This window comes from Marmota flaviventris, chromosome 2, assembly GCF_047511675.1.
Source record: "Marmota flaviventris isolate mMarFla1 chromosome 2, mMarFla1.hap1, whole genome shotgun sequence".
In the NCBI taxonomy this organism is placed as follows: domain Eukaryota; kingdom Metazoa; phylum Chordata; class Mammalia; order Rodentia; family Sciuridae; genus Marmota; species Marmota flaviventris.
Genome location: NC_092499.1, coordinates 79580927 through 79607430, shown reverse-complemented (window position 1 = coordinate 79607430; position 26504 = coordinate 79580927). Strand labels below are relative to the sequence as shown.

Here is a 26504-nt window from a genome sequence, read left to right as displayed (position 1 = left end):
ACGGTAGACTCTCTGAAACCCAGTTCATGAGCGGGAGGTCCTGAGGGGTGGAAGAACAGGCGCGCGCGCTCTCTCTCTCTCTCTCTCTCTCTCTCTCTCTCTCTCTCTCTCTCTCTTTCTCTCTCTCTTAACCACCCTTGTCCCTCTCCTGACCTATGGGGGCCTCTTCTTCCCTCCCTGCAGACTCCCCCTTACAATCAAAGTCAATGGCCCCCAGGAGGATCCCTAGATCCCGCAATTCTCAGAGATCTGTTTAACTTCTGCGAGCGCTCGAAAAAGTGGAAGGAGATCCCCTAGGTTGAGGCTTTTTCTCTTCTTCATTCTCACCCGACCTAGCAGATGAACCCCCTCCCTACCGACCTCCCCCGTCAGCTCTGTCCAGCCCCTCAGGTGTTCCCCATGACTCAGCTGACACCTTTAGTCCCCCCAAACTAGGTTCTACTCCCTAGTCCCACAAACCATGGCCCCCTTAAGAGAGGTTGCTGGACCTGAGGGCATTATCCGGGTACATGTCCCATTCTCTATGAATGATCTCACGCAATTCGAGCGAAAGTTGGGCTCATTCACCACAGAAGAGAGTTTCAATGGGTCCTCCAGACTTATAGCCTCACTTATATGTTATTGGCTAATACTCTCCTTCTTGAGGAACATACCAGAGTCTGGGAACTTGCCAGAGCCCCTGCAGATGAAACTCACTGAGTTAATCCCAATAACCCTCTGGGGCCACTTGCTGCCCCAGATCAAACTCCTGACTGGGATTATAATACACAAGCTGTCATACAGAGTAGGGACGGATTCTCAGCATGTATTTTTGCTGGGCTCAAAAAAGCGGCACATAAGGCCATCAATTTTCAAAAATTACAAGAGACCCCATTGGAATTTCTGGATCGGCTTATGAAAGCCCTTCAGCAGTAACCTAGATCTGAAACCCCAGATGGCCATCATGTCCTTATGACATATTTCCTCTCGCAGAGCTACCCCGACATCTGGGCCAAACTAAAAAAGCTCGAACAAGGTCCTGCCACCCCCCAGACTGAGATTTTGGCAGTAGCCTTTAAGGTTTTTATGCTCGCCCAGGCCCTGCAGGATGCTTCCTCAGGTCGCTGCCCATCACTGCAGGTCAAAACCCCCCTGGGCACCTGCTTCAAGTGTGGCAAGGAGGGACATTGGGCCAGGGCATGCCCGACACCACGCACTCAGAGTACCCCATGCCCTAAATGTCAACAACAAGGTCAATGGGGCTCTGACTGTCCTAGATCCCGTAGGAGGCCTATGGCCAGGGAACCCTCTGACCTTCTGGGCATGGCAATCAATTGACAAAGCCTTGGGTCCTTGTCCCCAGCCGTAATGAGACAAGAACTCAGGGTGCGGATTCAGGTGGATGGGTGCAAGGTTGACTTTCTCCTTGACACCAGGGCTACCTTCTCAGTCCTGACAGAATTCTGGGGGCTAACAGTGCCGTCCACCTCTCCTATTGTTGGGGTAGGAGGAAAGACCATCTACCCAAAAAAGATTCCCCTATTACTCTGTTCCATAGACAACTTCCCATTCTCTCAGATGTTCCTAGTTATGCCCCAATGTCCAGTTCCTTTGCTCGGCCGAGATATTCTCTAAATTCAATACAACAATCAATATATGGGCTCCTGGCATCAGTCAGGCCCCAGAATCGGCCTGTTCATCTTTTCTGGACCTTTTGGCAGACTTGCCATTCTGCTCCACTTGTGAGGCTGACATGAAACAACATACTAAAAAGGACCCCTTACCTACAAACCTGGTTGACCAGATTGTATGGGATACCCATACCCCCTCCACCTTTCCTGCCCACCAGTTATCATTCATCTCAAAGATCCTAACACCTTCCCCAATCAGGCTCAATACCCCCTGTCCACAAAAGCTCTTCTGGGCCTACAACCTATTATTCAGGACCTTCTTAGCAAGGGGTACCTCCGTCCTGCTCATTCCCCTTACTCCCATACTAGCGGTAAAAAAGCCCAACAGGTCCTACCTACGACTCATCAACACCTCCGTTAGGCCCATACATCCTTTGGTTCCCAACCCATACACCCTGCTGTCTCAGATCCCCCACACTGCCACCCACTTCTTGGTCATAGATTTAAAGGATATCTTTTTGCCTTTAACCTGGACTGTCCTTCCTCAGGGATTTCGAGATAGTCCACACCTCTTTGGACAAACCTTGGCCTCCGACCTCCAATCTTTTCACCCCCCCAGTGCCCCAAATCCACCCTCTTGCAAAATGTTGATTATCATCCGGCAAATCTCTTTGCCCACCTGTGGGGAGGAAAGCACCCCACCACAGCCTTTAAGGCTATGGTGGTCCTCAGGGACTCCTTCCTTGGGCAGATTCCTAAAGTCCTAGTCCTCTCACCTTTAAGACTCGGCCTCTAGAGAGACGCTTACCCTCCCCTTCTCTTGCCCTGCCCCTCCCCTCTTTCCGGCCCTGGGAGTATCCGGCCTCTCCAGAGGGGTCCTGAAAAGCCTTGGCCAGGGTCTCCCACAGCTCCAGCTCCATCCAGGATGAGAGCTTCGACTGTCAGGATTCGGTGACGACCAATCTCTGCAGCTCGAACCTGCCACTTAGGCACTCCTGACTTTTGGCTCTAGCAGGGACACCCCTTTTGCCAATAAATCAGTTTTCTCCTTCTCTGCGTCCTCTTCCCTCCTCCTTACATGGATAATGTGTCCTCTCTGCTGGTCGACTCTCCCCTACAATGCCTCTTGGATCAAATATAGCACCAAGGCATGGCCCACTTATCCCTTAGACAACCAAAGCAGATGGCCCCTTTTTGGGTCACTGGATCCCTCCATTCTAAGGGATCTCTACAATTACTGTGAGCGTAAAAATGGGTAGAGATTGCTTATGTCCAGGCTTTCTTCTTGCTCCGATCCAATCCTGCTTTCTGGACCTCTTGCAAACCTCTACAAATTCTTCTAGCCCATCCAAAGGGCGCTCAACAAATGGCACAGTTCTCCTACTTAATTTCTTGGCCTTAAAGGGATATCGGGCCTCTCCATAAAAGGCCCAAATAGCATGTAAAGAGGTCACATATCTAGGGTTCTCTGTCTCTCAAGGGAAAAAGGCCATTACAGTAGACAGAAAACAGCTTATCCTTCTTGGATTTGGCTGGGTACTTCAGGGCCTGGAATTTCTCCCTCCTCGCCAGGCCTCTATTTAATCTGGCCAAGGGCCCCCAAGATGAACCCCTAACCTCAGTGGCAGGGAAGCCTTTACAATCCTTAAAAAGGCCCTCCTCCGGGCACCCGCCCTGCATCTCCCTGACCTCTCCCGACCCTTCACCCTCTATGTAAAAACAGGGACAAAGTCCAGGTGGCGTTCTGAGTCAGGATGGCCCCACATTTGCACCAGTGGCCTACCTATCCAAACAGCTTGACCCAACTGTCAGGGGCTGGCCCCCATGCCTCAGAGCCCTAGCAGTGGCCCATGACCTCCAGAAAGAAGCACACAAGCTTACCTTTGGCTCCCCACTAACCATCTCATCTCCTCACCATCTAAAGGATTTCCTCACTTACAAGGGGCTACAGTCACTTCCTCCTTCCAGGGTTCTGTCCCTCCTTGTCTCATTCCTTGAAACTCTGCCTCCCTCCTCCCATCTTCTCCCTCACAAGATCCCGTCCACAAATGCCTGGAGATATTAGAGACAATTTTACCCTGCCCTACCACCATTTCTGAGGGACCCCTGCCCTCTTATATACAAAGGGGTTAAAGTGGCAGGGTATGCTGTCATTTACCTCTCATTCATCATAGAGGCAAAACCTCTCCCTCCCAATACCACCAACCAACAAGCTGAACTCATAGCTGCCACAAGGGCATGCGAACTAGCAGAGAGAAAAAACCCTCTTCCTACATAATACATCTTGTTGAGAGCCACAGCCGAAGGGGCCCCAGCAAACATCCAGCTGCCAGCAAACTTCCAGCTGCCAGCTGATGATTGGCTCACAGAGGCCCCAGCAACTTCTAGCTGCCAACTGATTGGCTCCTCTGCGGTGATGCTCATTGGGCTGTTTCCCCGCCCTTTTAGACCATGGAGCTGCTCATTGGGGGACTTTTTTGGCTCCACCCACACGACCCAGCCAATCGGCCTCAAGAGCAGGAGGAGTGAGGGAGGTTGAGAGGCTTGTGGGAAGCCAGTGGTGGCAGTTGGGCTCTGAAGGTTTTTCCTGAGGAGCAGTTTTGTTTGGCGTGTGTGGTTCTAAAAATAAAGTTCATTTCTTTTGACAAGTGGCTCCTGATTGTGCCCAGCCAGACTGAGGCAACATCTTCCATATCCTGATCTCCCATGCAGCCATTTGGAAAGAAAGGGGGCTATTGACCACCAGAGGGACAGCAGTCATTACTTATTTCTGGCCTACTACAAGCCTCCAGGCTGCCTTACCAACTGGGAATAATCCATTGCAAGGCCCACCAAACTGACTCCTCCCTTACTACTATGGGGAATTCCAAAGCCAATCAAGCGGTTCAATCAGCGGCCCTACAGAGCTTTACCTCCTCTCCGCTATTCTTCGTTACCACTGGGGATCAGCCCAAAGATCCCCAACAACTCTTCCAGTTTCTTCACTCTGTATTCCATTCTAGTCCACAGAGTCTCACTACTTTCCTTCACTCCTTTTTCACCCTTTCCCCACGTGATAAGACCCTCCTACAACAGATCACTTCCACTTGTCAGATCTGCCAGAGAACAAATACCAATACTCAATTAAAACCTAAACCTTTCCCTTCTTATCAAGCCTGCGGTCATACCCCAGCTGCAGACTGGCAGATTGATTTCACCAACATGCCCCGAGTAAAAAACATAAAATATCTTCTTGTATTAGTAGATACTTTTTCGGGATGGGTTGAAGACTTTCTCACTTCTAACAAGCAGGCCTCTATGGTAGTTAACTCACATAATCCCCCATTTAGGGATGCCCACTTCTATCCAATCAGACAATGGCCCAGAATTCACCTCGAAGATTACTCAGGGCCTGGCTCACATGCTATCACTCCCTTGGCATTTTCATTGCCCTTACCACCCCCAGGCTTCTGGAAAGGTTGAAAGGACCAATGGGTCCCTTAAAGAGACCCTCACCAAGCACACCATGGAATTAAGCCTAGACTGGGTAAAGGTGCTCCCTTTGGCTTTATTGCGCATTAGACCCTTGCCAAAGAAGCCTTCTAATCTCTCACCTTTCGAAGTCATATATGGCCGTCCCCTCATTCCTCCCAGATTGCCTACAGATGCCCTGCCCCTCCTCTTCCATCTACGCTCTGAACTCTGGCGCTATCAAGACTGGCTCCTTCCTGACCCCAGTCTCTTTCAAAACCCTACCTCCTTAACACCTGGTCAACTTGTTTACTATTGCCCAATGGGGGAAAAGCCCCCTCTAAAACCAAAATGGGAGGGTCCTGCTCAGGTGATTATGTGCAGTCCCTTGGCGGCAAAACTCAAGCTGTATAATAATCAACTTACCTCATGGATTCACATTTCCAGGCTTAAGCCTGGTGCTCCTACACCTTCATCAGAAGAGCCAACGATCATCACCTGTCATTAAATACTCTTGTCATCCCTCCCCACAAGATCCCCTCAAACTCCACCTCTCCAGTGTCTCTGTTCTTAGCCCAATACCTAATGCTCCCCCTCATTTCTGGTTCCTCTTGGGTCCTCTCTTCACCCTATGTCTGGAGATTCAAAGAAAAGGACCCTAAGGGCACCCTCCAGCCAGACCCCCTTCTCCTCCTTATAGAACCCCCGCACCTGCTTGGATCTGGCCGGCAGTGGGACTATTGTGTGTTGTCCTTCTGACAAACCACTTAGGTGTCTGGAGCATGGTGACCCCTGAATAAGTGTGAACTACCTTTATCATAAGAGGGCACTTTACCAGTTGCCTTCTGGGCCTAAGGAGGAACATGTGTGTCTTGTTTGCCCTCTCAGTTTCATAAGAATTTCAAGTATCGGTATTTAAGGTTGAGGTGTTTCAAATAAAACCTGGAGAGATCTAACTGCTCTCAAAGGGAAATCTGGTAACAATGGGCCACTGTCCTCCCTTGGCCGCCTTTGTTCAGAGCATGGGAGAAGCTGCCTTTTTTGTTACAAAGCCCATGTTTTCTTGGTGTGACTAAGAAAAGCTGGGAACAGTGATAAGTGAGAGAAGCAAGCTGGTTTGGAAAGCTGGGATATTTCGAGAAAGGTAAAGAGAGAAGCAAGCTGGTTTCAGAGACATCCAGGTAGGAAAGAGTTTGAAGAGCAGCCTTAATAGAGAGGGGAGGGAACTAGATTGGACTAGGAATGAAGAGTGGAATTGAGGGTGTTAGATACAGGACAGACTGGTCTGCAGGGCATGCCAAACAAAGTTAGCTGCAGAATGACCTGGCTTCTCAAACCCTCTGACTGGTTCTTTATCACTTGTTTGCTTCAAGACCAAACACCCAAGCCCCCGCTCAAGGCTGAACACTCAACTCCCCCACACACACTCAAGATTGAACACTTAACCCCCTTTGGGCCAACAAGGCAGCTTGCAGACCCAGAGACCCCATTAGATTTGGGCTATAAAAACTCCCTGTGCCTGTTCCTTCCCTTTATCATAAAGTTCATTCAGACTCAGGTGAGTTAAAATTTCTAATCAAGCTTTTAACTAGCTTCTCCTCAGGAATTACCAACTCCTGGCTACTGATGATACCTCCAGTTGAGACCTATGCCAAATGGACTGACATCATCATGGATTTGTGGTGGCAAGGAACCTTCATTGATCTGGTTCCTGAAGTTATACCTATCCTCTCTGCCCTCCTGTGGGGGCTCCTTACTTCCCTCCTCTCTGATTCTCCCACACTGCCCCATCTCAGCAGGAAGCAGCTAGAATGAGTCTACGCCCACTCTCATTTAATAACAAAGAGGGGGGAATGTTGGGAGTTGCCCAGGCTCCAAAGACTAACTTCCCCATCCCTCGAGAAGAGCCGTCCAATGGTGAGCCCTCCTGGCTCACATGATCCTTACCCACCAATCAGACTAGTCCTGCTGGCTCACATGATCCTTACCCACCAATCAGAAAGCACCCCATGCTAACTGTCAAACCGTTCAACCATTAAACTGTCATAACTGTCAGACCACCCCTGGCTCTATAAATATGCAGAGCTGCCTCAATAAACGGGCATTTTCTCCAACAGCAAGCCTTGATCTTTCTTTCAAAAGGCACAAAGGCAATTCAATCAAGTTCCATATACTCTTTTTTTATTTTTAAATTTGTTTTAATTAACTATACATAGAAATAGTTATACAGTACAATGCATTTTGATACATCATATATAATGGAGTATAATTTCTCATTCTTCTGGTTATACATGATGTAGAATCCCATTGGTCATATAGTTATATATGTACATAGGGTAATAATGTCTGATTAATTCTTCTATCCTTCCTACTCCTATACTGCCTCCCCTCCCTTCACTGCCCTCTACCTAATCTAAAGTAATTCTATTCTTCCCTAGGCCCTCCCCCATTGTGAATTAGCATCTGTATATCAGAGAAAACATTCGGCTTTTGGTTTTTTTGAATTGGCTTATTTCACTTAGCATGATATTCTCCAGGTTCATCCATTTACCTGCAAATGCCATAATCTCATTTTTCTTTAAGGCTAAGTTATATATATTCTTACCTTTTTTTATCCATCATCTGTTGAATGGCACCTAAGTTGGTTCCATAGTTTAGCTATTGTGAATTGAGCTGCTATAAACATTGATGTGGCTGCATCACTATAGTATGCTGATTTTAAGTCCTTTGGGCATAAACCAAGAAGTGGGATAGCTGGGTCAGATGGTTATTCCATTCCAAGTTTTCTGAGGAATCTCTATACTGCTTTCCATAATGGTTGCACCAATTTGCACTCCCACCAGCAATATATAAGTGTACCTTTTCCCCACATCCTTGCCAAAATTTATTCTTCTTAAAGATGGTAATTTTAAGGTGTATTCATTCATTTAACTACTTGTTCTACTCAAAGACTGTGTGTAAAATCTGTTCCAATCTCTCTCCTCCTTTTCCCTCTCCTATTGAGCCAACTCCACATTTCTCTTGGTTGTTTCCTCTGTTCCCCAGAACAAGCATGGATTTAACATAAAATTTACTTTTCTTATTTGATTAATCCCCTAAACCACTTGGACTTGGTATTATATTTCTGGGTACATTGAGGTCAAATAGTTTTCCTGACCTTATAGCCTTCAGTTTCCTATACATTTCTCCCAGTGTTTTGTTGTCATTAAAAACAAGTGTGGAATGCCAGGCGCAGTGGCACATGCCTGTAATCACTATGACTAGGGAGGCTGAGGCGAGAGGTTGGAGGGTTTAAAGCCAGCCTTGGCAATGGCAAGGCACTAAACAACTCAGTGAGACCCTGCCTCTAAATAAAATACAAAATAGGGCTGGGGATGTGGCTCAGTGGTCAAGTGCCCCTGAGTTCAATCCCTGGTACCAAATATATATATAATATCATAATCAATGTGGTTATACTTTTTGAATTTCTCACATAATTTTATTTATTTCAGAATTCTCTAAGTCAACTCTGTTCAGTATTCTCTTGGGATTATCTGCATACTTTGTAAAAACATTCCCACTGAATCTAATCCAATGCTTTCTTCACTAGATTAAGGCACATGGTCCTTAAGCCACCTTAGTGTATTCCTCCATCCATAACTACCCACCATCCAATACCTATTAGATGTTCTTTTTCCGTTAAAGAACATAAAATCTTGTAAGGAAGACAAATCAGAGAATTAGGTAATAATAATACAATAGATAAAATGTCAAAATAATCAGCAAAATATTTAGAGCTTTCACTGGAAAAAAAAATCACTTGAGTGACCTGCAAGGCTTCGTGCAAAGGGAAGCATTTAAATAAGAAGGATTTAAATTAGAATTAGGATTTAAATTAGAAGATTTTTTTTTTTTTTTGGTAGCAGGGATTGACTCGGGTTGCTTAACCACTGAGGCACATTCCCAGCCTTTTTATTTTTTATTTTGATACAGGGCCTCACTAAGCTGTTATGGTAACCTTTGAACTTACAATTCTCATGCCTCAGCCTCCCATGCCACTGGGAGAATAGGTGTGGACCACCATGCCTAGCTAGAAAGATTTTAATAGAGGAATGTTGGAGGAGGAAATGGTATAAGCAAGAGCAGCATGTTAGGAAGCATAGGGAACATCCAGGAAATTACATGTAAGTATGCTTAGTGGAAGAAAATATATCAGAGACAAAAAGAGGGAGATAGAAATACTGACAGCTGGGGCTGGGGCTGTACCTCAGTGGTAGAGAATCTCCTCACACGTGTGAGGCATTGGGTTCGATCCTCAGCACCACATAAAAATAAATATATTGTGTTCATCTACAACTAAAAAAAGATATTTAAAATAACAGCTATCTCTGCACACTTATTACAAGCCAGGTAGCATTATGAAGTGCTTTGCATTGATCATGCCATGGAATCCTCCTGTAACCCAAGGGCAGGAACTATTTACACTTCATGTAATAGATGAAGAAACCCAAGTTCTGCTGTCTCAAGTGACTTGCTCAACTTCGCACCGACAGGAAGTGATTGAGCCAGGATTTGAACCCAGGAAGTCTGATTTCAGAGAGGACACCATGCGTTGCTGCCAGAGAAGGCAGAGAGACTGTGGAAAACAGGCACAGTGAGCCATCAGAATGCTCAGTCACGGATATGAAGAGCAGGAAGAGTTTCTAGAAGGCAGGGTTGTTTATAGTTATAAATCACTCCAAGAATCTATGGCTCGGGACAGAGAAAAAGCCTTGGAAGAGATGATGAGTTGGCCTTGGAGACCTTCTGGAACACATTTCTAGCACAGTAGTGTCAAAGAAGCTCAAACTCAGAGGATTAAACAAAGTGGGTGGGAGAATGGGAGGCAGCCACTACACATGACTTTACCCAGGATTTGATACCGCAGGCAAGGAGAGAGAGGACCAAATCTAGAATTGAGTGAGATGTTATGTGTTTTTTTTTTTTTTTCAGGATAATTCTATTTGGGCTCCCTTATATGGAGAGCATACATTATCAGAAAGTGTTAGAGAAGACAAGTGACAAAGTTCTTTATGAGGGGAGGTAAAGTGCTCAAGGATGCCAGGGAAGTCTCAGGGAGCTGTAGAGAGGAGCAATGACGTTTCCTCTGAGGTAAGAGGAAGGGAAGAGAGGAAGTGCCAAGACACCTAATAAGGCAGAGGCTGAGAAAGTTGGCTTCTGAAGACTTTCAAAACACCTAAAGTAGGAGGCCAGCTCCAATACTAAAAGTGGTAGGTTCCGTCAGACTTAAAGACAGTGCTGATGATTGAAGTCAACAGAAGCTGTGCTGGTGTGGCCCAGCAACATTACCCAGCAGGTACACACCTCTCTCCTCCCTGCAGTGGGGCCAGCCCTGTGACTGTAAGCAGTAATATACTCTCTGTTTGTGCAGCCCTTCTCCAACCAGCCACCACCCTCCTCCACCCTCTCCGTTACACTGGTTCCTGCTTTCTCTGAGCTGCCTGACCTGTCCTTGAACACCTCACCCGCTTAGACTAGTGCTTGCTGTTGCTTCTCCTGCCAGCTGTGACCTCCAGCTTCCCTGCTGAATTACAATTACAATTCACCTCCTTGAATCCTTGCTTGTAGCCAAATGATAGCATTGGTCAGTCAGTCTGGGATGAGCCTTGGAACAGAACAACATGTGTGCAAGAGTCACATTCCATGAAAGAAAACATGTAGAAAGGCTGACAAATGGCTTTGAGGCATGGTAGTCTCAGTTTTCCTTGTAGGTCCACCTGTTCCCTGCTCCAGAAGGCTGATCTCTATGAAACAGTTTCCTTGCCCACTGATTTTCAGTTGGGTTAGGACAATGCAAATGACTGGCAGGAGCTGGAGGGTGGGTAGGAGAGGATAATCTGGATACTTAATTCTCTAGCTCCCTCCTCTGTGCTACAGGGTGGCAGGTGGCTGCATTGCTCCACAGAGGACACAGCTTCTCCCTGGCAGCTTCTCCTACAGCTATATCCAAGTACAGCTTCAGTTCCACTCTTGAAAATTCTAGTTACTGCTGCTTGCCGTTTCAGCACTAAGAGAGGTATTGCTAGTCCCTGAGTGCTTCACTCGTCTCATTATTTTTCCTTTAACATCTTTATAAACAGTCTCTCAACTCCTCAATTTCCTCACTTCAATGTGGTATCTCTTCCCTGCTACAGACTAACTGAATACAGTCCCAAACCAGAATGGGTCCAATTAGCATTCAGACATAGGCAGCAAGATTCAGGAGTGTCAAGGTGAACTTAAATGATGGAAAATCTTCACCTGAATGTCCCACAGGTATCCTCAAATTTAATGTATCTAAAGCCAAATTCATCCAAATTTGTTCGTCCTCCACACTTCCCTATTTTTTTCCATGTAATCTTTTTATTTATTTAAGTATTTACTATTTATGGAATTCTTTCTATTTGGGACATTTTGCTATATATTAGGAATTCAAAGATGCCTAGAATAATGTTCTGTTTCCCTCCAGGCTTACTTATAGTGAAAGACAAAACAGTTGACCATAAAAGTATAATAACATGTGCCTTCTACCCCATGTGCCTTCTTAATGGTAAGGACTTCATGCTGGCAATGTACAGAGGAGGACCCCAGGGTGGGGCACAGGCCAAGAGCTTCTCTAAGTTAGGAATGATTGAGCGGAGCCTTAAAGGATGAGTAAGAGTGAAGCAGTAGATGGGCCAGAGGGTAGAAGAACATTCTAGGGAGACAACATTAGCAAAGAATGGAGGCCTGAAGGTATAGCATGCTCAGAAAATAAAATAAAATAAACTCTCCTGCAGAGCCTGCAACAGGATAAATAGTGGGTGGGCAAGCAGGCCAGGACTGGAATGAGAGCGAGGGAAGGAAAAGAATGAGTGATAAGATTAAAATTAGAAAGAAAGAGAGAAAAGTAGGTTTGACCACATTATACAGGATGTTAGTTGTTAAAACATGTTTACTTGCTGGTGGTACCTAATGCGGTGAGAGCTTCTGAAGTGTCCTGAGCCCCTTGGCAGTTGTCCTCAGAACAGAGAGGGCTTTCTATCATCACTTTAGGGAAGTTCAGGAGGCAGAAAACAATGAAAGTAAAGACCAGCTTTTGAATTTCTAGAAGATTTTGAAATTCACATCAGAGTCTATAAGTAGTTATAAGGAAAAAGGCTTATGAATTTCTGAAATCTTGAGGCCTAAGAATTTAGTTTATGCCATAACCTCTACCTTTAGATAAAGCAGCTGGACAGCCAAGCTGCCTGGCCTGGAGCTTTTTCTTTCCCATTTCAAATGCCAGATCCATAGGTCTCAGCAGAGAGTGAGAGAGCAGGAAAGAAATGTTCTAATAAGAAAGAACACATACTCTCCTGCCTGCCATGACTTCCATCATCAGAGGAATGCCCAGGCAGAAAGGAGCAGGGCAGAGGACAAGATCTTGGGGCAGGCACAGCCACAGATGTTAAGGAAGAACAAAAACTTATGAGAGGATGTTTTCGCAGTTAGAGTTCTTTCTTTCATATTAATGTCTAATTGGAAGTTCATAAATTGTTCTAAATGGGTATAAAGTCTAATAAACAATCAAGTACCCATGCCAGGAGCTATCTATAAAAGTCTTCTGAAAATGAACACTTGAAAAATTCAATGTAGATTTCAACATCTTTCTTCTTTTATTTCATATTTAATCTAATGTACTAATTTGTAGGCTATATAATTGCAAAATTATTTTGGGGTCAAATTAAGTGATGTTTCTTTTAGTTTAAAAAAATTGCAAAAGCTACTTTTGTTAAATAAAATTTTAGGAGCCTGTTGTTTTGGACTAAGCTTCTGCACTAGGAACCAATGGACCAAGCTAAAAATCAAAATGGAGTCATTCATGCCAACGTTGGAAGTTGCCATGCTGAAACTGAGCTGTTTATCTGAGCTTCTGAGCAACCAGGATTAGAGAGATAACAGCCCAATTTCCCAAACAGAACAGTTTTGGTTGGCATGATAATGAAGTTCCCTCTGACCTAATTCTTACATAAAAACTAGTAACCTGATATTAACCAATCAGTTATTTTCCCATCATTCTGTCTCTCTGACCCTAGGTTAAAAGGAAAGTAATTTCAATATGACCAATCTGCTTTTTGTTCTTTGTTTCTTCTGCCCTTTTCTGTTCATAATATCCATATCCTCTGCATGGTTCATTGAAACCCATTCTAGAGCCAGACATGGTAATACATGCCTATAATCCCAACCACCTGGGAAGCTGAGGTGGGGTGAATCATATGTCTGAAGCCAGTCTGGGTAACTTAATAAGACCCTGGTTCAATATAAAAAATAAAAAGGGTTCGGGATATAGCTCAGTGGTAGAGTGCTTGCCTAGCATGTGTGAGGCCCTAGGTTAGATCCCCAGCACTGAAAGAAACACAACACTTGTTCAGTTTTGTGAAATGAAGCATTGCCTGATCCTAGAATCCAAAATAAAGCAACTGAGATCCTTAAATAAATTGATATGATTTTGTCTTTTAGTAGAAGAACTGAAGGAGAAATTTCTATGTTTTGTTTTGTTATTGTAGGTTGTGTCTTTAATGTAACTTAAGCCAGCAAAAACTGGCTTATTTCTTTAAACAGGCTTATTATTGTGGGTCAGTTAAAGGAGCACATTAGAGGAGTTGGCCTGAGTTTTAACTTTGGTAGAGGTTCTAGGTATTTGCTAGGTCTTTTAGCAACCCAGTCAACCCAGAGGGATCTGCCAAAAACTTTAAGGTGGATGTGATTAAAATCTTCAGTAAAATATACAACAGGGTAGAGAATTTCACGAAAGAATTAGGACATATATTTTAAAAGCACAGATATAAGTTCTAGAACCCTAAAATGTTGGAACACGTGTAGGGAGGTCACAAATTATTACTATTGAAGATTAATGTAAAGAGAAGAGGGAGGTAAAGTATAGGACAGAACATGGGAAGAGGCCTTTGGAATGCAGCCTGGAAAATGGAGAGTATCCGAAGCACAGGCTTCTTGGCCTGCACCTGCCTCTGACTGCAGAGGGGAGCCACTGAGAGTGGGCCTGATGCCTGTGGGGGGTGGGGGTCTGCACAGGAGTGCCAAGTGTTTCAAACACTAGGAACAGGGAAAGAACTTTGAAAATTATACCTTGGCACAAATTGAGAATTTTTAAATAAAGGGACCAAAACCAAATTCTTTAGGCCATGCTGGGGTCCAGGAAGAAAGTCAGGAACAATTCCAAAGATAGCACTCAAAAGGAACTGATCCTCTGAATAAGCAACCAGACACAGGCAAGGAAAGCATCTGTGTTCAAAGATAATCAGCTTCTCCTTCACCTCATCTACTAAATATTGTGTCTGAACCACACACTTTTGTTCAGGGAATAGTGGTGAGCTGTACATGAATGTCCTTAAGTGCTTTTTTAAAAAAAAATTATTTATTTACTCATTTTCCAATTATCGCCAGTTGCCTGATGAGACTCCCAGGTCTTAGAGCCTGTTTTAGTTGTCTTGTTTTTCCTTTCTTCTGATTCTTTGCTCCTTTTACATGTTGTTATTTCTCTTGGGTCTGTTCACAGGGACTTAGTCTACATGGATGCCCCAGGAAGTCTGCTGCTGTTTTGTGGCAGGCAGGTTTCAGGAGAGAAATTCTCCACCCCACTGGCTTTCTCTTGCTCTCTCAAAGTCACCAAGATCTCACCCTTCTTCAACTCCTAAGGACCCAAAGACTCTGGGCGCATTCCCAACATCTGGTGTTGTCTTCCCTCAAAAGACAAGGATTCCCTTGTCCCAAGAGGTACAGAGCATGGTTGCTTGTGGTTCCTTGCTCTGGACTCTCCTACTGTTGTCTCTAAGCTCTTGTTTGGAACACAGGGAAGGGAGCCCAGCTACAACTCCTACAAGTTGGTTTTAAAGTGATTAAAAAAAACCTGTTTTCCACACTTAACACATCTGACCTCTCATTTGTGAGGGTTTCCACACACCAATCGATTCTCTGAACACCAACTGGATGTCCTACAGTCCAATTCTGACACCATCTGAAGTTAGCACAGACCCCACAGGTTAAAGACTCAATCCCCCCAAATTATCCCCCATCTTAGAGACCAATTGCCAAATCCAGGTCATCATATATGGTCATGAACAAGCTATGCCATTGATGTAAACCAAACATGTTTGTGTCTTGCCACAAATGTCAGAATTTATTGAATAATAATCAATTCACACACTACATCACTTTCAGTGGTGGCAGTTCATTGAATAGGAACAAGTCAACTGATAGTCAAAAGCTAGGCAATCACACATTCTTTTATTCCAATTTTAACTATTAACACATATTAAGTGGTTCCAGGAGATTTAACTGAGAGCAAAAACAGAGAGCAGATAGAATGCAAAGAGTCAATTGTAGGTAGTCATATAAGAACAGAAATGAGCCAAATAACTTGTTTAGGGTAGAGGGCTATCAAAGCTTGGAACTTGTTTTAGGCCAGGGTCCAGAGGGACTTCAGTTTCAGTGTCAGCTTGAAATGTCAGCTTGAAGTGGGTCATCATTGGCAGGAGAAACTGTGCTTTGGCTGAACCCTGGGGGACAGAACCAGAAGTTTATTACTTTTGGAGATTTTCTAGGGAAAGGCTTGTACAAGTGATCAGGTGGCAGGGTCAGTGTGAGTCCAGTCTTGGGGCGCTCCTCCTTTAGTGGGTCTCAGGTGAGGGTGTTGTTTCATTTAGTAGTCTGATACATTGGTAAACTCATGGGCCTGGCTCTTCTGCTATTGAGTCAATATGCCCATGCATCCATGTGCTTCTGATTAATTCAGTAAGTTCACAGGTGGTCATTTTGATTTGCATGATTAATTTATTTATCAGTCATGCCTTATATTTGTGGTAGTAGATGTAGTTGTTTTCTTGCACAGATAAGGTATAGAGTCTTTCTACCTCAGCATTTGTACTCAAAACGGAATATCTCATACGTGGCAAACCACTGCCTTATAAAATGGAATAACTCACAGTTAGGCACAGCCTGAAAACTACTGTTCTATACACCATGGAGTAACTCAAAGCCGGGCACAGCCTGCCCTCCACACCTAAACTTCTGATCAACTGGCTATCATTTGAGGGTCCTCACAACCCCCTTTTCAGATTTCATAATTTGCTAACATGAAATTTGCTTCCCTCCCCAGAAGTCATACCCTTTTTTCTGTCCACCAGCTCCATCATGAAGCTATCCAGGAACCCCTGCCACCAGAATTTCATTAGCATACAAAAGACATTCTCACCACTCAGGAGACTCCTGTTAGGAAGCTAGTCAAAAATCAAATATTAGAAACAAAAGATGCTCCTAGCATCCCTATCATTCAGAAAACTGAACATTTTAGGAATCATGTATCAGGAACCAAGGGTGCAGATCAAATATATATTTCTCATTATGTCATAGTAATGAACCATCATCATTTTTCCTGTTTACAGCAAACTCATTTTAAACCACAGATCCATTATGTTGATGGCTCAGTCTAACTGTGTACTCCAAAGGGCAAACTGAACAATTCGTCATTGGGTTTTAACTACTATGGGTTTGTTGGTTTGCTTTTTAACTTCATTGGGCTTTTACTGCTGATGAACTTTGCAAAGTTGATATGCACAAATGGAAGACTTGCAAAGAAAATGTACTCAAAATATGATTATGAAATGAACTATTGTCTTGAAGGTTCTATTGGGTTCTGTGAGGCTACCTCCCTGTGTGTCAAGGGATAACACAATTCTTTGACAGCTTTTCTCTGTTGGAACAAAGGTGAAGTATTTCTTACACTGTGTCATGACATGATAAGGCCTTGGCATCAATGTGATTATGAGCAGACACATATGGGGCAGGATTAGGTCACATTGACTATAGGAACCAAAAAAAATTTATGTGAAATTTTAAGATTATTTAAATGAAAGAAAGCATAAAATTAAGACATTATGGAATTTTCCCATCTCAGGGTTCCAAGTCTGAGGAACATGCAGTAAAGATGGTCCCTAAATAGTCTATGTCAACCTTGAGACCCAAAGCTTAGACTCAAAAGTCTCATTAATGTTCAGATAACATTCAGGAAATAGTTTGTTTTCTTTAAAAGGAATATTAACTTACTTTGTATCCATGTGACATTCTACAAGATCCAGTTTTGTTTGTTTGTTTTGATTTGTTTTGTTGATGTTTACAGCTGAATTCATGGCAATTGGTTTTTCATAGACATTTTTCCTGGAAAAGAAATTAAATTGACTGATATGCTAACATCTATCTTCTCACTACCAACTGATGTTTGAAACCTTGGGAAATCTCACTTTAAAGACAAAGGGCAGGAGTGAGCACTGATTTATTTGTGACTTGTAGAGTATTATTTACTTTTACTTCCTTATTAGTATGCATATATTGCTAATGTCCTTAGTCCTGTTGTACTTACTATGTGTTGTATGCTTCTATCCAGTGAGAAGCAGCTTAATATTTTTTTTGCAAATCTACAATCTATAATAACTTTAGTTAATTTATATTTAATGATATTCACATTATATGCTTATCTATATTTTAATTAAAATTTTATTGTTGCATTATAATTATACATTGGCCAAATTATGTTATGTGCCTACAAATGTGACTTTTTATTGATCCCACCTGTTTTATATTTTTCCCTCTTTTTAAATTTGCAAAATATTTTATGTTATTGTAGATTCTTATTTTACTAACACTTAGCAGTTTTTCTGGAGATTATGACATGCATTCTTGATTTGTTACTATTTAGTATAGATTGATACTTTTCCCACTTTTGTATTACTATTGTCATGTATTTTGGTCTTATATGTTTTAAAACTGCACAAACATCATTACTATTGTTGCATATAGTTCATATTCAGTTAGATTTTCTTGAATATTTATTCCCTGCCCTGCCACCACTTGTCTGCTTTTCTGTATGGGATCATTTTTCTTATACCCAAACAATTTCATTTAGTTTTTGTTTCAGCGTGAATCTTCTGTTGAATTCTCTTAGCTTTTATTTGTTGGGAAATAGCTTTGCTTTGTCTCTGATTTGAAGAATATTTTCACTGGGTGTAGGATTCCAGGTTGGCACACAGGAATATTTCTGAAACCATTTTCTACCACAGTAAAGAGCAGGAATTCAAAAATTAACTTTTTTTTTTAAATCATTAACTTTTTCCAAAGCCAGCTCAAGAAATTAAGCAATCTTTAATATTCACTACTTTGTACTCAAATTAATTTATAAAAATTAATGTTTATTAAGTACTAAGTATAATTCATCCTTTTTAGCATTGTTTTTCTCCTTAGTTACTTACATGAAAATAATAAAATTAATGGCTTTTAAATAGTCTATTGTAGACTAGAATTTTTAGTAATTTGGACCATTTTTCTAAAATGTGCAACAATCAATTATTATGGATGAAGTATCCCAGGCATCTCAAGTTTTATTTTTTCATTCTTGTCTTAGCATCACAGAGTGTTCATGCTGAGAAAACAAAGGAATTGTGCTAATGGACCCACCACAAATTCATGCTAACTTCAGTTTGCTCTTGACTTCTGCCAATCACCACCACCTCCTGTCACCTCCTAGGGATGCATAAGGAGCTTCCCCACAATAGCTGTTTCATTCTGCTTGTAATTCTTCATATCCCTGACATTCCCTACTTTCAAGACAAACTCACCTCTTCACTGTTCTTGTGAAATTGTCTCATTTTCATTCAATGAATGTCTCTTGCCTTTTCATGTAGGCAAGGACCACATTTTCCAGGTTCACAGCTCTATTTCCAGTGATATCTGGTGAATGAACAAATGGGGTCTGCTCTATCATGTATTTCACTTTTCACTTCAAAATACCTGTCTTCACATGCCCCACTTTCACATTCATTATTCCTATCATGGAACAATGGTATGGTTTAGATTTGGAATGTCTTCCCAAAGGCTCATGTGTTGAAAGCTTGGTCCCCAATGCAACAATGTTAAGAGGTAAGGCCCTTAGGCAATGACTGAATCATGAGGGCTCTGGCCTCATTAGTGAATTAATCCAGTGATAGATTGGTAATTTGATAGCATTATTGGGAGGTAGTAGATTCTGTAGGAGATAGGGCCTAATTGGAGGAACTAAGTCACTGGAGGTCTAGTCCCTGATCTCTTCATTCCTCTCACTCTCTTTCTCTTTCTCTCTCCTGCTGCTTCCTGGCTGCCACGAAGTGAGGAGCTTTCCTCCAACCACACCTTTCTTCTGATATTCTGCCTCACCTCAGCTCCAAAGCATTGGAGCTGTTAAGCCATGGACTGAAAGTTCTGAAACCAGGAACCAAAGTAAATCTTTCCTCCCTAAGTTGTTTTTCTTGGATATTTTATCCCAGCAATATAAAGCTAACTAACATAGAAAAGATGTTTCTTTTCTTTCTATGGCTCATCGCTTTACCAGTGTGTCCTATCCTAATATCCTTGTATCTTCCTCCCCCAATGAGACCTTCTTTCTCTAACATCTTCACTGTCTTTTTCTACCAGTTTTTCTTAGTCAGTCCTCAAAATATGAACAGTTTTTGCACTATTTGAAAAAGCCTTGCTTTGTCCCTCTGCCTCTCAAACAACATATTTTTTTCCTTTCACACTCAGAATTATACTACTGCCTCCAATGACTCATGGCCCAGGCACTCCTTCATCTTCTGCAATCTGATAATTACCCTACTCTGGTCTCTTAAAGGTCATCAGTAACTTTCTGATGCCAAAATCAATTATCTCTTCTCAGTCTTCATTTTCCTTGATCACTCTGAAAATTGCAACTATTATATACTATTGCAAAGACTGCTGGTGAGCCACCAAATATCCCATTCCCCCTTTCTTCCTTACCAACACAATCCCAGTTTTGTTCCAGGTGGTAATATGTCCAATCGAGACAACCCTTCCCAGCCTCTCATGAAGTAGAGATAGTCTTATGGAATATAAGCTTACATGTCTGTAGCTATTTGGTTTATGCCAGAGGCTGTAACAGATAAGTTTTAATCTCATCAGCCTACATAATAGTAATTTTTCTCACATTTATCCAAAATATGTATTCCTGGTGTGCAGCAAAGATTCTACATGGTCATTCTGAGATCCAATTTTCTTCTATATTTTTAGTTCATCATATTCTGGGACCTCAGATCTTCTAGATACAGCTACCAGCAGGGGAAAGGGCATGGAGGATAGCACATCGGAGGTTGGTGCTCAGCTAGTTGATAACACATAATTGCAAGGGTAGTTTGTGTGACTGTCTAAGAGGAGGAAATGGATTTGGTGGGCAACCAGCCAGTCTCTGCCACATGGCTAAGCTGTTCAGTTAACGAACTCTGGCCCAGCCACATGAGCAGGCATGACTAGAACAAAACATACCCCCAGCTGGTTGTGTTCCAGAACAAAAATCCTGCTCCATCAATCCCTTAACCCAAGGATTGCTGCTTTTTCTCACTTTCTACCATAAGAAGAATGTCATTGTTTTTTGTTTGTTTGTTTGTTTTTGGTTTTTGTGTTTTTATGGTGCTGGGGATCAAACCCAGGGCCTTGTGCATGTGAGGCAAGCACTCTACCCACTGAGCTAAATCACCAGCCCAAGAATATCATTCTTAACATTTTTCTCTTCTTCCTATTGCTGTAACCCATGAGTCAATTTTCACTCTGACATGACCTGAATCATTCCCAATCACAATCACTGCTGAAACTTACAGCTGTGAAGTTTGACAAGCACTGGAATAAAAGAAGAGATAAGTTATATTTTCAAATCCCTAAAGAGAGGAAAAATTTTAGTAATTTTGATTCTGTCCATCTTTTTGTCAAAAACAACAAAAGTACAGATTAAATTTATAAGACACACAGAAATCACATGTGTCACTGCCCAAAACAAAAACTGATTTAATTCACTCTGTAGAGGACAAATCAGTCCTCCCTAGAATTCCCCAACCATGCTTATAGGCTTACCACTGTTCACTTGATCCATTAGTTAAAAGTGTATACCTACAGATTATCCCTCATCCAGATTAGGCTATTCTAACAGAGTAGAATATTTAAATAATTTTAAATACAGATAAATGTCTAACAGGGAGACATTTATCTGTATTTAAAATCAAACTGATCACAGAAATATTTGTACCAACTAATTCCCCCCTCCTCCGCTCCCCAGTCTTATTAATAGTTTTGATAGTATTCATTCTTTAAGTTTGGAATTTTCCAACTCTTCCAATTGTTTGTTCTCAAAGCTTTCCTGCTCTAAAAAAGTGTGTTATTTTGAATAATTCATTTTCATATAAATTAGTATGAACCAATGTCACAGTACAGAAAAATAATTATTTATATTTCCTCTAGATGTATATAAAATAATGTATATAAAATAATTTTATATAAATATGGCACACAATTTGAATTTATTTAACATAGACTCTATCTGGCAGTCAAACAGAAGAGTATCTTTGCTTTTTAGAGTAATTTGTATGAATGTATGTATGTATGTATGTATTTGCAGATACATATGTCTGTCTGTCTGTCTGTGTATTTTTGGAATGCTGTGCCCTAGGCATTGGCTTTATTTCCCTGAGATCACCAGAAAGGTGCTTAGAGAGGTTCCTTCAAACCTGAAGCAGAGATGGTGGAACTTAAGATTCTGCTGCATCTGGGTCTCAGCTGAGATGTCACCAACACTGACTCCTTACTGGACCCTGTGATATGCCAGCCAGATCCCAATCAGGAATAAAAACTTACTCCCCAGGCTGCAGGCAGAATCCTTCCACTGTCAGCCCCTCCAGTTAGTGCCTTGCCTAAGAGAATGACTAATGCCAGAGGCCTGTGACCTCCCCTGGGACAGCCAACCCCCAATATCCATCCTATCCTAGGCATAAGATCCCAGTCCCTTCACTCTTGACTCATGACAATTCTGAAGGGCCCTGTCAGCATCTGAGCTTTCAGTTGGGTTAGTTAATGTCTTTTGTTGGTTGTCACCTGCTCTTTTTTTTTTCTCTCTCTCTCTCTTTTTATGGTACTGGGTCAGGGCCCAGGGACTCAATCATGGTAGGCAAGCTCTCTACCACTGAGCTACATGCTCCCAGCCCAAAGCCTTTCATTGGAACTATCACAGCCCAACTTCTCTCTCAACTTTGCTTCTTTCTGTTCCTTCTCAAAATTCCATTCTGATCCTGAGGGTTTAAGCTATAGCCAGGTTAAAAACAGAAAGTACATTCTGTCCAAGTCCTAAACATATAGAGATCCTGATCCTGATTTAAACATGTGTCAGCAGAAGACATGGCCACTCTCCAGAATCTATGGAGGACTTAATCTCTTGGTTTGGCTGCAAAAGATATAAAAATGGCAATTCTTGCCAGACAAAAATTTGAAGGGGGGACCCCCAAAAGAAGAAATCATAAGAGAGAAAATGAAAACTTTATGAAACAACCATAAAATTTTAGCAGATGCCAAAATGACATTTGTGCAGACTTAACCAAAGATACTATGTGACCCCAGAGGACCAGTACACAGCCTCACCCTGGTGGTAGCTCTGCCTCCCAACTTCTGAGCAGATAAAGCAAATCACAGGCTGCCTCTTTCTGTCTAACCCTCTCATTGTTTGCACTCTTCTTCAAAGTAAAGACTTAAGGAATCAAAAAGACCCAGATGCCATTCTAGTCTCATTACATACTAGTGATGTGAATTCGATCAGTTTGTTAATCTGTCTGTATTTTGTTTCCCTTATTCAAAAACTGAGAGATGAAGAAAATATCTGCAGCATAGTTGGAAGCATTAGCCACATTTATAGAGCCGTGCAGAGAATGTCCTAGCACTGTGGCTGACATTCTAGTCCAGTGGTCCTCACTTTAGCCGTGCAGAGGAATTAACTGAAGAACTTTGAAAAATAATGAAGCCTGAAGTAGAGATGTGTTTATAGCTCTCCAGGTGATTCTAAATGTTCTCAAGTTGATAAGTATTGCCATCTACAGATTATTTTATTTAACTCACACAACTATGCTATGAGTTCAGTACAGTTTTCTCCCACTTCCCATTGTTACAGGCGAGGAAACAGGTTTGAAAGATTAGAAGATCACTCAACAATAGCAAAGGGCAAAGTTGGGATTGAATTCACAAAGGATAACTCCCAAGACCTTATACACCTCCCAACACTGCTGTGCTTCCACCCCATCTGTGATTATGAAGAATCTAACATCTTCTCTAGCATGCAGAAGGTGCTTCATACTTGGGAACTAATTTTGTTCTTTGCTTTTAACTTCCTGATCCTGGGGATATCAGTGATATCCCCAGATATCACTGGGAATTCAGTAGGAATGCAGGGTAAGATTTAGAAGCATAGGCAGATTTCGCAAAATAAAACAAAAGAAAAACACTCTTTTTTTTTATTCTTTCCCTCTTCCCAAACCCTGGCCATGAGCATAACTTGTTTTATGTTTAAAATATTTTTGTTTGTGTTTGTTTTGAGATGTTGCCCAGGCTAGTCTTGAATTCCTAGTCTCAAGAGATCCTCTGCCTCAGTTCCAAGTTATGGGATTACAGGCATCCACCATTGCACCCAGCTTTAAAATCTTTTAAAGTAATTATTGCAGATACTATATAAAAATGTCAGGAATCCAAGGTGAAAATTTTCTACCATCCTTTCTCCACTTTAAGTCAGTGTTTTCTTTTACCTATGTCAATTTCTAGACCTAGTCCATGAGCCTATGAGGATTTTGTTGTTGATGTTGTTGTTTACACATGTAATTATATATTTACAATAGTCTGTTAACATGATACATATCTTTCTAGATTTGTTTTATAACCCAAATAAGCACCCTGGTATTGCTCTGTAGGTAATGGAGGCAATTTTACTATTACTAATTTTACTAATCTGCTTGCATCAGATTCTCACGTCTTTTGAAATATTTTCATTAAAAGTTTTTCTCTTAGGGGGAAAAAAAGCATAGCCTCATTATCCTGAAAGCTGATAGTAAAATTTATAAGCCTGTAAAGGGCACATGACATGACATTTGTCTTTCCTTACTTGCTATATACTCCTAAGTATCTGCTCTCTTCATCCATGTGCCTAGCACAAGTAAGAACTCAAAAAATATTTGATGCATGGACAAATGATGCTATCCTTAGCTCTACAGTGAAGTTATAAAATAAGATTTCTTAGGAGCAGGGACAGAAGACTCCAAAGTCTGAAAACAGAGTAGGGTGGACCACAGCAAAGCAGGCAGGAAAGGCAGCCGGAAACCTCATGGTAAAGGCCAGCTAAATTGGCCAGGAGGAAACACGTGGTTTCCTGAATTAAACCCGTTCAAACCTTCAACCTTTGAAGAATGACATATGTAAACGATGTCAGGAACCCACAACTTGCCCAACAGTCACATTTTGGGATTGTTTTTAAAAAAGTTGTTTATATCCTTGGGCTCCTCTCTCCCTATGCACTGTACCTGGGAAGGATATGGAAATGGAAGCAGCTGTAGTAAAAACAACTGCAAATAATTGAAGTAGGTATGCTTCAGGAGACCACCCATGTAATGTCCTTAGGGGAAGGATTTCTACATTAGATCCATTGGATCTTCTCTGGATATACCAGAGGGACTTCAGGAAACTGTGAACAGCTGACATCCATGTAAATTGTGTGTGTATGTGTCTGTGTGTGTGTGTCTGTGTGTGTGTGTGTGTGTGTGTATGTTTCTTAATTCAGCATAGTTGGAGAGAAGACCTCAGCTTGCATCAGATTCTCATGTCTTTTGATGAAAAGGCCTCCTCCTCCTTCTACTTCTCAACTAAAGAGAGGGTGAAGTCAAGGGAGCTAACCCTATGCAGAATCTTCTGTAAAGTCAAGGCTGTAAAAGTCTTGGCAGCCAGCATATGAAAGGGTCCATAAATGTTATTACTATTACTTCTCTATGCCAAGCGCTTCATTTTTAAAATTTTTTTCAGTCTCACAACAATGCAACAAGACACAGAAGTCCCATATTATATGTATGAAAAAAACTAAAACTCAGAGGCATTGAGTCACTAACCTAAGGTCACACAACTAGTGGTAGAGTTCAGAACTATCTAATTCCAAAGCTTGGATTCTTCCTCTCTAAGCTATGGCCTGAATTACTGGCTAAGCTTTCAGTCTAGAGGCAGTTTCTCTGCAGCAGTGAGGTTCACATATCAGAAGCCCCAGGGCCCTGCCCTCTCCCTGACTCTGTCCATCAGAACAGGCAAGGAGCCCAAAAATGAGACTCTTAGGGCCAAGGAATAATCTGCTTGCTTATATAATATGGCCCCAATCATCCTACTCAAATTCTACACTCAAAGCCAATTTCTGTTTCAGGATATTGAAAGTTAATTAAATAAAGAAATCATAGCTAAATAATCCCTTGTCTTTTTGGTGCAGCCAAGTCCAGAAGGGAAGAAATGTGTCCTAGTAGTCACAAATTACAAAAGCCAGAAAGCTTTAAACTAAGTCTACTATCTTCTGGTTTCCAAATCCATGCTAAAACCTTCAGTTAACTATTGGCTACTGAAACACCCTTCCATCACATGAGAATCGTGGCATCTGCACACACTGAGCACTTCCTATGAGGCTGTGCTTTTTACTTCTATTATCTCTATCTTTTAAAAGAGTCAAGCAAGCTTGATGGATGACACTGCTTGTGAGGTTAAGCAAGTCCCTCAGGTTCACACAGACAATAAGTAGCAGAATCAGGATTTGAACCTAGGCCTATCTGATGACAGTGTGAATCCTGTTAAGCCACATCCTCCCACCCTGTGGACACAGCTACTGTGATTTATGGTACCTAAGACCAATATCATTTCTTTCTTTTCCCTGTGCAGAAAAAAAAAAAAAAAACTTGCTCTGAAATTTGGCTAGTCCCTTGGGAGGAGGGCCATGGAAGCATGACAGATGAACTCTGTAATATAAATGGAAGGTGGTTCCAGGTTAAGCTCTGCCACTTACTGCCGCTGTCACCTTGGGCAGATCAGTTAAACTTCCAAGGCCAGGGTTTCTCACCTATCAGGTGCAGATCCTTGTAGTGCTCCACATCCCAGAGATCTAGAAGCGAATAGGAACCAAGGTACAGCAAATGTTAATTACCTTTGACCCTCCTTAAGACACTGACTGATCTGAGAAAACTAGGTAGTAGCCTTTTCTCAGCTTCAAGTGAGCCTTCCACTTCAGCCTCCTGATTAGCCAGCTGGTTTTTCTGAGTTCCTGGCCAACACTGGAGCTCTACCAACGCTACCGCCTTGCGCCCTGCTTACATTTCCCCTCCCTTTCAGTAGTTCTTTTGCCTGACCTGGAGGACTAGTCTTGACTGCTCCGACTCTGGCTACTTTCCTTCTGATTTCTGGGTACCAAGATGTGTTTCTCCTCAGTACCCCACGCATCAGGGCCGAGCATTTAGCTCCGCTGTTCCAAGCTCTGGAATAGCCGCGAGTGCTCACCGAGAGGCACGTCCCGCCCTGGAAAAAGGG

The 26504-nt window shown here is 42.3% G+C and overlaps 1 long non-coding RNA gene across 1 annotated transcript; it reads right to left on the bottom strand.

The window, feature by feature from the left end:
- Positions 1 to 15236: 15236 nt before the first annotated feature.
- Positions 15237 to 26479, bottom strand: LOC114087933 (uncharacterized). The gene is made up of 4 exons (XR_003581921.3): positions 26327 to 26479; positions 26041 to 26082; positions 17163 to 17273; positions 15237 to 15616 (listed from the first exon to the last, which is right to left on the bottom strand). It is a non-coding gene; the product is annotated as an uncharacterized lncRNA (long non-coding RNA).
- Positions 26480 to 26504: the final 25 nt, after the last annotated feature.